The 14,799-nt window shown below is 43.7% G+C and overlaps 1 long non-coding RNA gene across 1 annotated transcript in view; it reads right to left on the bottom strand.

Moving 5' to 3' along the window:
* Positions 1-370: 370 nt before the first annotated feature.
* Positions 371-14,799, bottom strand: part of LOC311520411 — a 30,979-nt gene continuing 16,550 nt past the window's right edge. The window contains exons 2-3 of the long non-coding RNA XR_014711591.1: positions 1,663-1,982; positions 371-984 (exon numbers count right to left, since the gene is read on the bottom strand). This is a non-coding gene — a long non-coding RNA (uncharacterized lncRNA). The remainder of the gene's footprint in view (positions 985-1,662; positions 1,983-14,799) is intronic.

Here is a 14,799-nt window from a genome sequence, read left to right as displayed (position 1 = left end):
GGTTATATCTGTGTGCTGTACCCTCCATAACATTTGTGAAGGGAAGGGTGAAAGATTTACTCTGGCGTGGAACTCGGAGGTTCAACACCTGGAGGCTGAATCTGAACAGCCAGAGAGCAGGGCTATTAGAGGGGCCCAGCACGAGGCTGCAAGGATTAGGGATGCCTTGAAGGAGCAATTTGAGGCTGAAAGCCACCAGTAAAGTCTGGTACCCTGCACGGGAGGAAAGTGCAGTGGTCCCAACGTTAGCAGGAATCTGTGTTTTCTACGTATGATGCACTGACTTGCAGTGCCTGTTTCTTTCCTGGGCTAAGGTATCTTTTACATTATGCAATAATAAAGAATGTTTTCAAAGCAAAAAAAATCCATGTAATGAAAAGAAAATGGATTTATTGAAAAGAAACACAACTGCTTAGGAAACATAAAGGGCAAGGGGGTGGAGTGGGGAACAGTACAATCACAGGTTTGCGTATGTCCTGTCATACTCAGCCTTCCTGGTTGGAGTGCTGTGCAATGAGTGCTGCACTTCAGGATGGCTATACTGCATGGTGATAGGGGTTGAGTGCAGTGGGTGAGGGTCGTAGTTTTCAGGGCTGGGTGGTGAAGCTACAGGTGTTGGAGGCAGCTGGTGGCAATAAGAACCCAGATGTTGAGGAAAGTGGGTTGGAGGTGACATGGGGGCACAAGGGAAAGAGTTTTGGGACAAGGGCTGCAGGGGGGAAGGGCGCGGTAGTGCTCTGCCTGTATGACTATGAGCACCTGGATAGAGTCGTCTTGGTGATCCATGTTGCTTATCAGCCGCTCTGGGCTTTGGTGCCGGCGCTCCTTTCCCTCTCCTGCCACTTCTGCACTTTTTGATTTTCATTAAGGGAGTGCTGCATGACTTCATGCAGCATGTCCTCTTGCTTCTACGTGGCCTCTTACTGATTCTTTGCAGCCTCTCAGTCGGTGATAACACGGACGGTTGAGATCTCAAGGTTGCATCTGTAAAGGCAAAATGCAACACTTAACAGAGGCAGCATTGCTCATGCAAGAGAGCAATGATTCCCCCATACTTAAGGAGGGCAAGCACAGTCTACGCAATCACATAATTTGCCTGTCCCAAAGGGAGAGCACATAACCCCTGGGAGCCCCAAAATGGTGAGTAAGCACAGTGTCAAGGGGGACTGATTCTTTCATGGCTGTACTGTCTCCTGGGTTTCTGTGCCTTGGGGAGAGCCAACAGCATTAGGCGGTCCCTATACTGAACACTGTCCCCACATTTTCCACAGCAGTTCATCCTGGAAGATATCTTGCTGTTGAGGGTGACCTGGGAAGCAAGGGAGGGTCTTCTACTGCAATGCAGCTTCTGCCCTGGCCCATATGCAGCTTGCCTGTGTGCAGCAATGGTCCCCCTGCCCCTCACGGTACAGTGGGGCGGACATGTTAGCCTGACTGGGACAAGGACAACAGCAGTTCTCCCACAAAACCTGCGCAAGCGCATTGCCCAAGTTCTGGATGAGACCTTTGAAGAGATCACTGAGGCACATTACCACGATGTGTGAGAGCACATCGATGCCCTATTCCGCATCTAGGCATGCATGCAGCCCTAACACTCCTTGCCCCAAGAGCCCACACAGAATAATTTTCTTTTATTTTATTCCCAAAATAAAAGCTGCTTACTGGGAACCTCCTCTGGTGTTTCTGTCCCCAAGCACCAGCCCCCATGACTGGCTACCTTCCTCCTGGCTTGAGAACAGCTCCTGGCTGCATGCATTTAGGGATTCTGGGGTGTATTCCTCCCCCTCAGCACCCTTGCTCCTGCTTTGCTCCTCTTCCTGCCTTCTTGGACTGTGCTCTGAAGTGTCCATGGTGGTCTTCGGAGTGGAATCGTGGAAGTCAATGAATGGCTACGCAGGTGGTGTCGGAGAGAAGGCTTTGAATTCTTTGACCATGGGATGGTGTTCCATGAAGGAGGAGTGCTGGGCAGAGACGGGCTCCACCTAACGAAGAGAGGGAAGAGCATCTTTGTGAGCAGGCTGGCTAACCTAGTGAGGAGGGCTTTAAACTAGGTTCACCAGGGGAAGGAGACCAAAGCCCTGAGGTAAGTGGGAAAGCGGGATACTGGGAGGAAGCACAGGCAGGAACGTCTGTGAGGGGAGGGCTCCTACCTCATACTGAGAATGAGGGGCGATCAGCAGGTTATCTCAAGTGCTTATATACGAATGCACAAAGCCTTGGAAACAAGCAGGGAGAACTGGAGGTCTTGGTGATGTCAAAGAATTATGACATGATTGGAATAACAGAGACTTGGTGGGATAACTCACATGACTGGAGTACTGTCATGGATGGGTATAAACTGTGCAGGAAGGACAGACAGGGCAGAAAAGGTGGGGGAGTAGCACTGTATGTAAGGGAGCAGTATGACTGCTCAGAGCTCCGGTACGAAACTGCAGAAAAACCTGAGTGTCTCTGAATTAAGTTTAGAAGTGTGAGCAACAAGAGTGATGTAGTGGTGGGAGTCTGCTATAGACCACTGGACCAGGGGGATGAGGTGGATGAGGCTTTCTTCCGGCAATTCGCAGAAGCTACTAGATCACACGCCCTGGTTCTCATGGGCGACTTTAATCCTCCTGATATCTGCTGGGAGAGCACTACAGCGGTGCATAGACAATCCAGGAAGTTTTTTGAAAGCGTAGGGGACAATTTCCTGGTGCAAGTGCTAGAGGAGCCAACTGGAGGGGAGCTTTTCTTGACCTGCTGCTCACAAACCGGGAAGAATTAGTGGGGGAAGCAAAAGTGGATGGGAATCTGGGAGGCAGTGACCATGAGTTGGTTGAGTTCAAGATCCTGACACAGGGAAGAAAGGTAAGCAGCAGAATATGGACCCTGGACTTCAGGAAAGCAGACTTCGACTCCCTCAGGGAACTGATGGGTAGGATCCCCTGGGGGAATAACATGAAGGGGAAAGGAGTCCAGGAGAGCTGGCTGTGTTTCAAGGAATCCCTATTGAGGTTACAGGGACAAACCATCCCGATGTGTCGAAAGAATAGTAAATATGGCAGGCGACCAGCTTAGCTTAACGGTGAAATCCTTGCGGATCTTAAACATAAAAAAGAAGCTTACAAGAAGTGGAAGATTGGACAAATGACCAGGGAAGAGTACAAAAATATTGCTCGGGCATGTAGGAATGAAATCAGGAGGGCCAAATCACACCTGGAGCTGCAGCCAGCAAGAGATGTTAAGAGTAACAAGAACGGTTTCTTCAGGTATGTTGGCAACAAGAAGAAAGCCAAGGAAAGTGTGGGCCCCTTACTGAATGAGGGAGGCAACCTAGTGACAGAGGATGTGGAAAAAGCTAATGTACTCAATGCTTTTTTTGCCTCTGTCTTCACGAACAAGGTCAGCTCCCAGACTATTGCGCTGGGCATCACAGCATGAGGAGTAGGTGGCCAGCCCTCTGTGGAGAAAGAGGTGGTTAGGGACTATTTAGAAAAGCTGGATGTGCACAAGTCCATGGGGCCGGACGCATTGCATCCGAGAGTGCTAAAGGAGTTGGCGGCTGCGATTGCAGAGCCATTGGCCGTTATCTTTGAAAACTCGTGGCGAATGGGGGAAGTCCCGGATGACTGGAAAAAGGCTAATGTAGTGCCAATCTTTAAAAAAGGGAAGAAGGAGGATCCTGGGAACTACAGGCCAGTCAGCCTCACCTCAGTCCCTGGAAATATCATGGAGCAGGTCCTCAAGGAATCAATCCTGAAGCACTTACACGAGAGGAAAGTGATCAGGAACAGTCAGCATGGATTCACCAAGGGAAGATCATGCCTGACTAATCTAATCGCCTTCTGTGATGAGATTACTGGTTCTGTGGATGAAGGGAAAGCAGTGGATGTATTGTTTCTTGACTTTAGCAAAGCTTTTGACACAGTCTTCCACAGTATTCTTGTCAGCAAGTTAAAGAAGTATGGGCTGGATGAATGCACTGTAAGATGTGTAGAAAGTTGGCTAGATTGTCGGGCTCAACGGGTAGTGATCAATGGCTCCATGTCTAGTTGGCAGCCGGTATCAAGTGGAGTGCCCCAAAGGTCGGTCCTGGGGCCGGTTTTGTTCAAAATCTTCATAAATGATCTGGAGGATGGTGTGGATTGCACTCTCAGCAAGTTTGCGGATGATACTAAACTAGGAGGAGTGGTAGATATGCTGGAGGGCAGGGATAGGATACAGAGGGACCTAGACAGATTGGAGGATTGGGCCAAAAGAAATCTGATGAGATTCAACAAGGACAAGTGCAGGGTCCTGCACTTAGGACGGAAGAACCCAATGCACCGCTACAGACTAGGGACCGAATGGCTAGGCAGAAGTTCTGCAGAAAAGGACCTAGGGGTGACAGTGGACAAGAAGCTGGATATGAGTCAACAGTGTGCCCTTGTTGCCAAGAAGGCCAATGGCATTTTGCGATGTATAAGTAGGGGCATAGCCAGCAGATCAAGGGACGTGATCGTTCCCCTCTATTCGACATTGGTGAGGCCTCATCTGGAGTACTGTGTCCAGTTTTGGGCCCCACACTACAAGAAGGATGTAGATAAATTGGAGAGAGTCCAGCAAAGGGCAACAAAAATGATTAGGGGTCTGGAGCACATGACTTATGAGGAGAGGCTGAGGGAACCGGGATTGTTTAGTCTGCAGAAGAGAAGAATGAGGGGGGATTTGATAGCTGCTTTCAACTACTTGAGAGGTGGTTCCAAAGAGGATGGTTCTAGACTATCCTCAGTGATAGAAGAGGACAGGACAGGGAGTAATGGTCTCAAGTTGCAGTGGGGGAGGTTTAGGTTGGATATTAGGAAAACCTTTTTCACTAGGAGGGTGGTGAAACACTGGAATGCGTTACCTAGGGAGGTGGTAGAATCTCCTTCCTTAGAAGTTTTTCAGGTCAGGCTTGACAAAGCTCTGGCTGGGATGATTTAATTGGGGATTGGTCCTGCTTTGAGCAGGGAGTTGGACTAGATGACCTCCTGAGGTCCCTTCCAACCCTGATATTTAATGATTCTATGGAGGTGGAGTCTCCCTCAAGTATCGTGTCCAGTTCTTTGTAGAAACAGCAGGTCGTGGGGGCAGCACCGGAGCGGCTGTTTGCCTCGCGGGCTTTGTTGTAGGCATTCTGCAGCTCCTACACTTTAACCCTGCACTGCAGAGCATCCCGGTCATGGTCCCTTTCCATCATGTCCCTTGATATCTGCCCAAAGGTTCCTACGGCTGGAGTGCAGATGGGCCTGGACAGCTTCCTCCCCCAAACACAGATGAGGTCCAGCACCTCGCCATTGCTCTATACTGGGGATTGCCTGGCACGTGGAGGCGTGGTCACCGGGAAAGATTTGCTAAAAATATTCCACACCTGGCTGAGCAAACAGGAAGGGGATTTGCAAAATTCCCAGAGAATTTAAAGGGTGGGTTTGATAGTTGGTCACCTAAGGGCAGGGCAGTACAAGTCAAAGTGATGATCAGAGTGGCTAGAACAGGCATTGTGGGACACCTCTGGAGGCTGATCAGAGAGCACTAACCAACCAGGGTGTCCACACTGGCACTGCGGCGCTCCAGCAGGGGCACATCAAACGTTATTCCACTCGCCAAGGTGGAGTACCAAGAGCGCTCTAGCCGCAGAGTCAGAACGCTCTATGTGCATTGCCAGTGTGGATGCATCGTGAGTTAGAGCACACTGGGCTCCTTTAATGCGCTCTAACTCGCAAGTGTAGCCATGTCCTAAAAAAGAGGTGGACAAATTGGAGAGCCCAGAGGAGGGCAACAAAAATGATAAAAAGTTTAGAAAACCTCACCCGTGAGAAAAGGTGGAAAACTAGTCATATTTAGTCTTGAGAAAAGAAAACTGGGAGGGGATAACGGGGGAATCTTATAAACAGTCTTCAAATATGTTAAGGGCTACTATGAGGATGGTGATCAATTGTTCTCTGTGTCCACGAAAGGTCGGACAAGAAGTAATTGGCTTAATGTGCATCAAGGGAAATTTAGGCTAGATATTTTCTAACCATAAGGATAGTTAAGCACTGGAATAGGCTTCCCAGGTAGCTGTGTTTGACAATGGTCTAGTATACTTGGTCCTGCCTCAGTGGGGGGGTATAAACTAGGTGACACTTGTTGTTCCTTTGCAGACCTATATTTCTATGATACATAACAGGAACAAAAAACAGACTATTACAAAGTAACTATAGCCATTAAAATATCAGTTACAGAATATGATTGTATCAGGATGGCCTGCCTTTTTAAGGGTCAAGAGGCCTAGGGGTAGCTCAACCCTGTTCAGACAGCTCCACTTATGCTATAATCAACTGCATCCAGCCTGAGAAGGCAGAACTAAATGGGTCAGATGTTAGTATAGTGAACACCTGGGCCTCATGCTAAAAAGGCTTAAGAGCACACAGCCAGGAGGAAGCTGGGACAGGAACCACACAGAGCAGCGTAGGCTGTTGTGGGAAGGCCTCAGATCAGGCCTACAAGAAAAGGGAGTTTCCTGGGAGAAGCTGCTCGCATCCCTGGGAGGTAGTGGGAAACCTGTCAGGCCCAAGAGGAGCAGAAGCAGGGTTGGTTGGATGTTTTGTCTGGTGGTTTAATTGGACTTTTTGTTACCTGAGAAGGGGTCTGAACTTTAAGTGTGACCTGGCTGAAGGGCTTTGTAACCCAGAAGAGAACCATGGAAGAACCAGACTGGTTGACAAAAGGGGCACTAAAGTGGAAGACCCTTGCAATGCTGTGTCCTAATGCCAGGAGTGCTATGGCGGTAAGTGGAATGTTTACAATGATATTATCAAAATCACAAAAATCATCAAACTTGAAAAGAGAACACAAGATAGGTAGTTGACTATTCTAAAATGAAAAAGAGAATCTTCTTGCACCACTATTAGTTTTTACTGCTGGAACTTGAACAATGGGACAACAATGCCATATGAAAAGGAATGCAAACATTTTGCTAAAAATGACAGAAGTCTTCCAAGACAATTACAATATATAAAATGTAGCCAATATGTTTGCTATAAAATCAGCCAGTACAAAGCATTTACTATTATGTTTCAGTTAGATCTGGTTGAAATTGACACTTGAAAAAAGTTGCAAAATCTTTCCCCTTATTTTGGTCCAGCTTTAATTACAACGTGTTTACAGTGGTCTGCTTCAAAAGGGAAGAAGGCAAAGTTATCTTCCCATCTTAACCAGCTTTGCTTTTGTGTCAAACAACTTAATGTGAGTGCTTTTAGCAATCAGCCATAATATTTTTATTACATGCTGTCATGCGGTTTTGCTGTTCTTGCATCATCTTGAATTTTTAACTCATGCTATATCTGGGACTCTCGCTGCATTTCCAATGCTCTTCTTCAAGTTCTTTATTTATGTATTTATTTTTAGTGCTCTTGAAAGATATGAGAATGACAGTCTGGAGACCAAAGACCTTGATTTGCAGAGCAGCTTACTGTGCAAGCTCTCCTATATTATCCTTCAACTCTGCCCTGGTGGGAACCCTTCTAGGAATGTGATCCAAACATTTACAGATATACCTACAGTAAGAGGTGTAAAGAGAATAAAGGAAACTGACATAAAGACAGACACAGGGACCTGAAAGGAGAGCAATGGAAAGGACCTGAAAGAAGAAGAAAAGAGGCAGTAGGCAGGAGCAGAGAGTGAAAAGATGTTGGAAGGAGGCAAAAGACAAAGAAATATTTCTCCTTGTTTTCTTTTAATTTTTACTAGTGGAATGTATTAGGTAAAATAAGTGACAGAAGGACCTTATATATTTCCTGAAACAGACACACAGGACACATGATGTAGTCTTGTATAAAGATTTAATTCACTTAAGTTTGAGCTAGCCACATTACACGTGAATGACAAAGCCATGAGTGACTTATATAGGGCACTGTGTATGAGTGCTACTGAAATCTTTACACTGCACCACACCATCTGGTATTCTGTATATTCAATCAACTATTATAAAAACCTATTTTAGGAATGTTTTACAGATATATTTGTACTACAAAAATAGACCCAATTAACATTTTTATACCTACAAAGCCAAGTTTGTTAGATGACCATCAGTCCAACTATAGCAGGCTCAGAAACAGCCAGGAAAGCTTCTAAAAATGATGTAAGGTAACTTTTCTGGATCCAGAAGATTGATGTTGACTAGAAAATCTTACCTTAAGCTTTTCTAGGACTCAAAGCATGTGCCAGCTCCCATTGGGAATCCATATTTTTCAATGATATACAACTCCTGTTTGGTAGAAACAGCCATGTGCTAAGATATCCAACATTACATTCATAATATTGTTCATAAAAGAAAATATGTTACTGTCTCCCAGATGCATCCTTTTGGGAAGGTGTAAATCTGCAGGGGAAGGAGGAGGAAACGTTTCTCTAGCAGATTGGTTTTTTGTTTGTAAATGATGTCTATTTGGATTGTTAGAAAAGGTCCTAGAGGAGATAGATCAGTGGGCAGCATGAAGATGAGGTGATCAAAAGGGCATATTAAATTAATTTACCACATGGTTATTGTGGCATATAGGTATTTACTAGGTCAGGCATAGGCAATAAAGCAATGAGTCTACAGGCCTGAGGCTTGTAAAATAATAGCTTAGCTAAACAGGGATAAGCAGTTAACCAGGAATAACCCTAGATCATAAGTTATCCCAAAATAGACTGTACTGACTAAACTGCTGACTGGTAACCACAGATGCTAGTTTACACCAGCTTTAGATATTTTTAAGTTAGGAAAATAAGCAGATGTCTGTTCCCAAGAATGCCATGGTAATCAATGAACTATATGCTAATGACCTTGAGGTAAATTGACTAGTAATCTATGGGAGAAGAGCATCCCAACATTAGTAAGGTCAGGAAATACAAAAAAGGAAAATACCCACTATACCTAATGCATATTCAGTATCAGTAGAACACATTATAAAAGTTGTATCCCAGCCTTTGTGCCTTGGAAGATGTAACTGTTGGAAGGACCAGGATGATGACCACTGGTGATGGTGATAAGGAAGAGGAAGTGGAAGATAACTACTAACACTGCTGGTTGTTCAGGGGATGGTGTGAGTATATAAATGCTCAGACACTCATTCTGTGTTATCTCTATCTACCTTGCTGGGTTGTAACTTTGTTTTTGTGATAGTTTTGTTAACTCAGTTAGCAAAGTGTTTTCCTAAGTGTGAGTGTTGCAACTGTGCATATTAGGGTTCCAAAGAGAACAGTAATTTTAATAATACTGGGCTTGATCTTGGGATGAGAACCTACTGAACATCAATCAAGTGTTAATGGGGAATTCTTAAGTAATCAAAATAATTAATACACAATTAATAGACAGGCAACATTATATATGTATAAATAAACACAGACACACATACATGAACACTCTTTCTGAAGAACTTCTGAGAAATTCTGGAGCTTCCCCATAAAGAAACAATTTATGTACATATTTTGGAGATTGAGGAGACCTGGGTTTATTCCTGGCTCTGTCACTGACTAGCTGTGATGTTATGGAGGTCACTTGGACGAGTAATGGGTTCTGTCACTGTCTGACCTGTTACCTTTTGTGTCTTAATGCTATTGTCATAAATATAAAGGGAAGGGTAACCACCTTTCTGTATACAGTGCTATAAAATCCCTCCTGGCCAGAGGCAACATCCTGTTACCTGTAAAGGCTTAAGAAGCTCAGCTAACCTGGCTAATAAGGGGACGAGATACTTTCAAATCTTGGGGGGTGGGGGCTTTTGTTTGTGCTCTTTGTTTACGGGGTTGTTCTCTCTTGGGACTGAGAGAGGCCAGACAGAAATCCATCTGCTCCAACCCATCCTAATCCAAGTCTCCAATATTGCAACCAGCATAGGTAAGCCAGGCAAGGCGGATTAGTTTATCTTTTGTTTTATGTGAATTTTCCCTGTTTTAAGAGGGAGGTTTATTCCTGTTTTCTGTAACTTTAAGATTTTGCCCAGAGGGGGAATCCTCTGTGTTTTGAATCTGAATACCCTGTAAAGTATTTTCCATCCCGATTTTAGAGAGATGATTTTTACCGTTTGTTTGTTTAAATAAAATCCTTCTTTTAAGAACCTGACTGATTTTTCCATTGTTCCAAGATCCAGGGGTTTGGGTCTTTGATGATTTTGTAACCAATTGGTTAGGATATTATTCTCAAGCCTCCCCAGGACAGGGGGTGTGTAGGGCTTGGGGGGCATATTTTGGGGGAAGAAGTCTCCAAGGGGTCTCTCTTCCTGTTCTTTATTTAAAATGCTTGGTGGTGGCAGCATACTGTTCAAGGACAAGGCAAAGTCTGTACCTTGGGGAGATTTTAACCTAAGTTGGTGAGAATAAGCTTAGGGGGTCTTTCATGGGGGTCCCCTCATCTGTACCCTAGAATTCAAAGTGGGGAAGGAACCCTGACAGCTATGCTGCTATGGCTCAGAGCCCTGACACCAGTAACCACCCTACAAGTGACTTCCACCAGCCTAGTTATTTCTTGAAAGGTGACCTCAACAACTCTTCCAGTCCTGTGTCTTTCCAAATTTATTTACCCTAAGTTCTTAACTGTGAGACACTCAGACTTTTCCCCTCTGGTTCGTCCCCTGCAAAAGAGTGAAATCTGTCCCCCGCTATCAGTTCACTTTGGGACACAAACTCCATACAGTTTGCACAAGAGAGACCTGTTTGCCATAAAAATAAACAATGGTTTATTTAATAGAAGAATCACAGCTTCAAAGATGAAATAGCACCAGGAAGCAAACACAAGTTACACGGGAAATAAACATAAAGATGCAACCTCCGGTCATTTACACATTAGATAAAAATCCCTTTTCTAATACAAGTTACCTATTGCCTTTGCTCAGTCTCCCAGCATGTCTCCTAGCTGTACCAGGGGATCCAGTATTCAAAGACAGCAGCTCCCAGCCCTGGCCTTTGAGACTATCCCTCTGTTCTGGACACCTTTCACTTCAAACCACTTTCCTTTTTTCTTTCTCTCCAACTTTGGTGGTTCAGGTTGGGGGAAATTTCCTCTTTTCTTAGGCCTGGCCTACACTAGAAAATTAGTTTGGCATAATTACATTGGTCAGGAGTGAAAAATCCAAAACCCTGAGTAGTGTAGTTCAGCCAACCTAAGTCCTTGTGTAGACAGCACTAGGTCAACAGAAGAATTCCAACCTAGCTACCACCTCTTGGGAGGGTGGCTTACCTGCACCAATGGAAGAATCCATCCCATGGGCATAGGTAGTGTCTACACTGAAGTGCTACAGCACTACAAGCCCTTAGTTTTCCTAGACAGGGGGTTTCTTTTTGGTTTCAAGTTGCTTCAATGTTTTCCCATTTAATGGCTCATTACTTGTGTTTTCCTAGTTGTACAATGCTAGGTGCTTGGAGTTGCACACCTCCCTGTTGTGAGGTGAAGCTAAATGTTGCAGTACAAATTATGAGCATGGTTTTAGATCTACACAAATACATGAATTCATACATGTACAGTCTGTGTACATATCCCTAAGCTTCTGACTGCTCGAAGCTGCGACTGGACAACAGGGGATGATCACTGGTTAATTGCCGTGTTCTGTTCATTCCCTCTGAAGCACATGCATTGGCCACTGTTGGAAGACAGGATACTGGGCCAGATGGACCATTAGTCTGACCCAGCATGGCCTTTCTTTATGTTCTTATAACCAGGGTTAAAATTACACTGCAAATGACATCTTGTCAGTGCTGATCCCTAGCTCATGGGTTCCTTCTCCGCAACTAGCCCTTGAAAGCGGAAGCCAGAGACAGTTGTGCAACAGGTTTGAATTTGGCTCAGATGACTGAGGGAAGAGTGAGTTACCCCTGGGCAATGCTTGCTGGGTGGAAGAGACGGTGTTTAGACTCAGTGTGGCTATGTTCAGTCTAAGAAAAAAGGGTGAACTTAGGGGCTACTGCTGTCTAATATAACAGTCATTACTGCCAGCTAATATTGTGCAAAGTAAGCTGGTCATAATACAAAGTTGTCTCACTCCTCCTCCTTTCACCTGCCCTGCCTTTGCCAGACTTAAAGTGCTGGCCTGAACTCCTGCTCACTCAGTGCGCCAATGCAAGAGAGGGCCCAGGACGATACACTTAAGAGATCGTGTGCGCTCTGTGATGGAGTGGATGTGTGTATAATGCTAGGAGTGTTGGTTAGGTTTATGTCGCCATTGAAAGCTGCAGCCATTAACTGAACTATTGTAGCACCACCCTACTGAACTGGTACAGTTATAACAACTTAACCTATATTAATCTGTCGCATTTTCTATTGTCTGGTGCTAGAATAACTTTTAAGGAAAATTGTGTTTGGTTCTGGTCCGGGTGGTTTTTGCATATGTAAGATCCAATATTTATATTTTTGTTCCTGGAAGCAACTGAGGTACAGGGGGTGTATACAGTGCCCGTCCAGGTGGAGGCACCACCCACACTAAAGTCAGGGGACTATTGCAGAGGGGTGACTAGAGGATTTCCACCTAACACTCCATCTCAGCTGGGACCTACAGGTTCTCCCTTGTCCTTAATGAAGCAAGGAACAGGTGAGAGTTGCCTGCATTTGAGTGTTCTGGGAGGGGAGAGGCAGTCAGAGAAGCTTTCATAAACTACCTTACTTGATACACATTTATAATACAATCACTTTGTATACAATCAGTTGATTTAATTGTTTATTATTTGACCCCCTGTTCTCCCCTTGGGATAGCTGCACCCTGATTGTCTCACCACCTGAGTGACTTTAGGATGGGATTTAGTTTTCTCATCTGTAAAATGGGGGTAACAATACTTACTACTTGTCTAAAGTGCTCTGACATTTAAGGATGAAAAATACTATAAGAGCTGGGTACCAATTAATTGTTGTTACTCTATTGTCTATCATTTTATATCCCTAATCTGCAAGGAGCTAGGGGTTTAACACCCATTGAAGTAGTGAGAGTGCTCAGCTCCCAACAACTCCCATGAAGTACTCAACACCCTGCAGAGTCAGGCCCTACATTTTTAGGTACCAAATTAGAAAGTCTCTTAAGTACACTTTATGCATCTGGTTAGTCTCAGTGACTTGGAAGGGAGTTAAAAACCTGGTTAAAGATAAGTGCTCTTTTGGAATAGGGATGCTTTCCTGAATTGGAGCCTTAAAAACTACTAAAAGCATGTTATCTTCAAATGGACGTTCATGCCATTGGGCAGATGTGCATGTGGAAGGACATGTGTAGTGTTTTAAAAGTAGTTACTGTTTTTCTAAGCTTAACATATTAATGGGTTGCTTCATTTTCTCAAAATATCCAAATCAGGTAGGCCAAACCGCAGCCTCATAATTTCATAGCTGTGAATTGTTTAGATATGGGACTTAGTTGTCCATGTTGTCTTGAATTATGAAGGTCTTTCCACGTATCATGTGCAGGAAACTTATGTTAGAGATAGAAAAGACGTCTTACAGTTCATCTCTCAAATAATGTAGGATTGTTTTCTCTCGAACATTTTTGTTTGAGGACCTGCAGTTTTTGTGTAAAGTACCATAAAAGCTTTTAAAATGTAATAACCAACTTCCATTTATTTTGCACCTTGCTTTTAAAAATGGAGTTAATTTTGCATTGTAGAATTTATAAATAAGAAAAATTACTTTCTTTTTAACATTTTTCAGGACAACAAAATGTGCTCCTAGCTGAAACTCTGGATGCCAGGGAATGATCTTCTCTCAAAGCTTCCAGTTATCTCAAATTGTAATAAAGAGAGTAAATGTAACATTTTTTTTCTGATGTAAGATAACATTTTGGTTCCTATAAGTTAAAAGGTGCTACAATATTTTTAAAAGAAGATTGGAAAATATTTCTCTGCATTGTCATCTAATTGATTTTTGCATTTTAAAAAAGTAACAACATAATACTAAAGTGAGCCAAAAGGCCCCTATTACACAGTGCCCTACCACCCAAAAACATCTCCAATGTAGGTGTAATAGTGATATATTTTATACTGACAGAATGCCAGAGAAACTGTGTGTGTGGGGGGGGGGGGGGGTTTAAAAAAAAAAACCACACAGACACAAGATCAATAAAATACACCTTTGGTGCAGATGATGACAGTCTACAAGCAAACAACACACTGTACTACAGTGGCCAGAGGAGGGCATTTGGGCAAAGGATATAGGAGCAAACACTTTATCTTACAAATGTCTATACCATCTTGAATGCCCACCCAGCATAGAAAGGTCTTCAGTTTTTAGACTGTGGGAGATCTAACAAAACACGATTTAAAAACTCCCTAAATAAAGGTCTTCAAAACACACTTTTTTAATTCATTTTTGTTGCAATCTTTTTTTATTTATCTAAGACATGGATGATACATTCAATTTGTATAAATATTTCCATATGAATTTTATCAGATCCAAACAGTATTGGCTGAAATAGCTATGGAAGGATCTGTGATTGGGGAAATAACGCTATAGTCAGTCCAAATGCTGAAGGGTAGGCCTAAAGGAAGTACCTAGCCCTAGTCATATGGATTTCAAAAAGTGTAGATTTGCTTGCAACTGCCCTGGTTTCCTGAAGAGCCATTATTATCTTGTATTGTGACAACACTTATACATTTTGAGTAAGGATTTTTCTCCCTTTTGGAAAAAGTACTATGAAAGGTCATTAAAACTAAGTTCAGATGTCAGTAAAGTTGTGACACAATCCATCAAGAGTTAAGCAGTTCAAAATTATGGTTGATACACAATCCTTGCCTCATTCTTATGAGCCTATATATTGTATGAATATGATATTAAGTTCCAAAAATATGATATAGTTATATAATGATATG

The sequence above is a fragment of the Lepidochelys olivacea genome, assembly GCF_965140295.1.
Source record: "Lepidochelys olivacea isolate rLepOli2 genome assembly, chromosome: 5".
Taxonomy (NCBI): Eukaryota; Metazoa; Chordata; order Testudines; family Cheloniidae; genus Lepidochelys; species Lepidochelys olivacea.
Note: the sequence above shows the minus strand (reverse complement) of the source record. Positions and strands in the feature narration are given on the sequence as shown.